A 4,404-nucleotide genomic window follows, 5' to 3' on the forward strand; every position below is an offset into this window, starting at 1 on the left:
TTTAATGACTTTCTTTTTTTTTTACTTTTTTCATTGTTTTAATTTTCAAATTTTGTTTCGTTTGTTTTTTTTTAAGGGGAAGAGAGGGGAAGAGATTCTTATTCATTAAGTGAATATGTAGATTTTCATTTTTACAATGCATCTCAAACTTAAACTTATGATTATACTAAACCAAGCCTCTCTTTTTTAATGAATGTCCTTGACAGCAAGCCAGCGGTAGGGAATCCAAAGAAATGACAATGGTGAATGCAAAGTCGAAGGATGATAACGCCACCAATCATGTGATTGTAGTCTAGCTCATAAGGTCATAGTGATGATTACTTTACTATTATCAAAGAGAGAACTCATAAGCTCATGCAAGCAATGCTTTATACATGTATTTATCATGTGTCAGTTTCTAAAAAGCACTACTCTTTCTCCATCACAAATAATTAAAGCATTTCCCCTAATATTTACGAAGGGGATCAGATCCAATGGACTTGATGTCGCGTCTCATCCCATAACAAAATAAAACTATAAGAATGAATGCAACAAGATAAAGCCTATCAAGCAATAGAACTAGAGGAATTTCTCATTATGTGCTCCATAACAAGAAAAAGATACATAAAAGATTGGTTCTAAATTATAGATGAATCTATCAAGTACTATAAAACTATTAAGGAATTTAACTATATTTTTACCGCTGGCCATTTTTAAATAGCAATATTTTTGTTTTTCAAATGTTAAAAAAAAGTTATAATTTATTTGGAATAGTTATCAAAAAAGAATGCATGTATAGACTGCTCTTCAATATTATGGGTGGATCTGGTCATGCGCTACTAGTTTTCCAACTTCCCACACCTGGGACCAACCATGAGGTAAATGAGATAATGCACATGAAAAATTCAACTTCTTTCTAAAATTGCGATAATCATTTACATGCTATTTTCTCACTTGCAGATTTCGTTTTTCACATATAGTCACTTTTGAAAGTGAATATACTTTCTTCCAACCTAGTCTCTTTGAATTCTAAGGATTTTGGACATGTTTAGGTTCACAACATTGATTCCTAAGGATTTCCTAACCAAAATTTCCAACTCTAATTGTTTATAATCTAAATTCTCTGTGTTTCAGAGTTTAAGAGATGGGTTGGTGCCATTGTAGTGATTGTACAACACTCAACCCTGCGATTTTGCTGAGGTGGGCTCTACTATAAGGGATTTCGGGCCATCTTTTACTTAGTTATCTTCAAGGGCTGTCAAGGATTTCTAGGATTTCTAGGTTCCCTTGGGTTCTAGGACTTCTAGGTTGCCTTGGGTTCTATCCGAGGATTTGCATTGCTCTTTTAATTAAATCTGAGCATCATTGTAATAAAGAAACATACCTAGGATCAGCCACCTGAAGGTTGTATCTCATTCACACCCCATCGCATACCAAAGTATTTTTCTTTTTCTTTTCTTTACCCTATTGTGCCTAATTTTAATTTCTACTTAATGGCTATTTGAAATTATAAGTTTAATAAATAATTAAACTCGAAATCGCACTATTGCAAAAGCACGACTCTGACACTTTCTCTATGCCAAAGTATTTTCTTTTTCTTATCTTTACCCTATCATGTCTAATTGTTAATTTCTAGGTAATGGCTATTTGAAATTATAATCTTATTAAATAATTTAACTCGAAATCGCGCTATTGCAAAAGCTCAACTCTGACACTTTCTCTATGTGGAAAGTTGATTTATAGATATATGGTTTGTGATGTTGAATGTGACGATGCCTAATCTACAAATCTATCATGGCCGTTTCCGTGTTTCCTTCCCATCATGTTCTAGTCCTACAGACAGATTGGTAGACTCCGCAGTTTCGAGGACATCATTTCAACCAAAGGAACCAAGCATCTTCGCGTATTAGTTGGCTTACAAATTCCATAGCTTGAAGGGAGCATTCCTTAGCCAAAATGTTGAAATCAACACGAAGGCATAGGTAGCCATCTTCAAGATTTTTGGGTGGGTAGATAGCTAGCCACTCAAGGTCGCATTGATATCCATGATAGTCACACCTGTGTCGGAAGCTAGTGCATCAGGTGGACTTCACATCCTCTTCCTTTTGTTGTCTCCTTGCCACACACCTTCTAATCACCTCCAAGAGCCCCCTACATGATTTGCGATTTATCTAGAAATTGTTTTTGATTATTTTGAACCTGCCCAGGCTTGCACAGTAAAGGTTCTACATCAAAGAAGAGGTGCTGGAAATCAATTCAGAGTAGCAGCTATCCTTCATCTCTCAGGCAAATTGCCATTCAGTTTCCTGCATCTAGGGTCCGATTCAAGCATGATGGAGTCACCTCTACATGCAAATTCAATTCTAAAACTATTCCTACTCCTAACTCGTCGATTTGCCAACATTCGACTTCATCCTGCTGTTTTTCCTACTTCCCACACCGGGGACCAACCATGAGGTAAATGAGGTACATGCACATGCAAAATTCAGCTTCTTTCTGAAATTACGAATCATTTACAGGCTGTTTTTCTCACATGCAGATTTCGTTTTTCACCTGTAGTCACTTTTGAAAGTGAATCTACATTCTTCTAACTTACTCTCTTTAAATTCTAAAACCTCTAGACATGTTACCATGCATTGATTCCTAAGGATTTCCTAACCAGAATTTCCAACTCTAACTGTTTCTTATCTAAATTATGTATGTTTCAGAGTTTAAGAGATAGGTTGGTGCCGATATAATGATTGTACAACACTCACCCCTAATATTTTGCTAAGATCGAACTGTACTTTGAGGGAGTTCGAGACATCCTTCACCTCGTTATCCCTGAGGGCTATCAACAGTTGCTTTCTACGGGTTTTCTATTATTGTCTACAGTTTTAGGTTCTCTCCAAACCTCTATGTTTTGGAGTTGTAAGACCCAAGAGCCTTGCATCTGATTCTCCTTTAACTTCCTGAGCAGCCCAAATGTGCTCTACTTCGGCCTTTGGGATGGTCCAATCACGCACTTCTTTGGCTTCTTGGGCAGCCCCGTCACTCTCTTCCTAGACAACCCCATCCCATGCCTCTTCTGCATGGTCTAGATCTTCTCTATTCTTTTGGAGTTGTAAGAAACAAGCAATGAGATTCTCAGACTCTTATGAATGCATCTGCATGACGGCCTGCATCATGACTACCATGATGGATGGCATCAAAGGTGTTTCTGCGCTCTCTCTCTCTCTCTCTCTCTCTCTCCCCCCCCCCCTATTATCTAACTGATAGTGCCGAAGCATGTATTGAAATGAAAGGCACAAAGACTCGTGTGTTTGCTTCCAAGTGTGACTGAGGGAATGTGGCATTGGGTTGCAACTGCTTCTCCCCCCAACCCCCCCTTTTCCGTACAGGGCATTTACTTCTATTAACCATTTGACAATACATCACGGCATGCATCATGACTACCATGATAGATGGCATCAAAGCTGTTTCTGCTCTCTCTCTCTCTCTCTCTCTCCTTCCTTCCTGTTATCTAACTGATAGTGCCGAAGCATGTATTGAAATGAAAGGCACAAAGACTCGTGTGTTTGATTCTCAGTGTGAGGGAATATGGCATTGGGTTGCAACCGCCTCTCGCCCCAAATGTGTTTACTTCTATGTATGAGTGAGGAAAAATGGGATTGGATTGCAACTGCTTCTCCCCCCAGCCCCCCCTTTTCCGTACAGGGCATTTACTTCTATTAACCGTTTGACAATACATCATGGCCTCGATCATGACTACCATGATAGATGGCGTCAAAGGTGTTTCTGCTCGCTCGCTTGCTCTCTCGTTCTCTCTCTCTCTCTCTCTCTCTCTCTCTCTCTCTCTCCCCGTTATCTAATTGATAGTGCCAAAGCGTGTATTGAAATGAAAGGCACAAAGACTCTCGTGTTTGCTTCTCAGTGTGAGTGTGAGGGAATGTGGCATTGGGTTGCAACTGCCTCTCCCCCCAAATGTGTTTGCCTATGTGTGTGTGTGTGAGGAAAATTGCAACTGCTTCCCCCCAACCCCCCCTTTTCTGTACAGGGCATTTACTTCTATTAACCGTTTGACAATACAACGAAGCACACAATTTATGGAGGGCTGTCCTGTGGTGCAGATGGAGAATACAACTGACTCACTGAGTACGACTGTATGAAGGAATGTCCCTTCCTGTAGTAGTGGAGATGGAGAGAGAAGCAGACTGCCGCTCTTTCCCTATCCCAACTGCTGCTCAAGGAGGCTCTGGCTGCTCCATGTGGCTGTGTACTGCATGGCTGCCATGTAGACAGCCGCGGAGATGGGCCTCAGATGCGGACGAACAGCATTTCCACACCAGAATGTAGAAATAATTAATTGTGACATGTATGGAGGAGTTTCAAACAGCCATACCTTAATAGCACTGCATAAACCAGAAAGTATGTGGTTGAAGAGCA

This window comes from Dipteris shenzhenensis, chromosome 31, assembly GCF_047967505.1.
Source record: "Dipteris shenzhenensis isolate YYH24624 ecotype China chromosome 31, Dip_SZ_1.0, whole genome shotgun sequence".
Classification (NCBI taxonomy): domain Eukaryota; kingdom Viridiplantae; phylum Streptophyta; class Polypodiopsida; order Gleicheniales; family Dipteridaceae; genus Dipteris; species Dipteris shenzhenensis.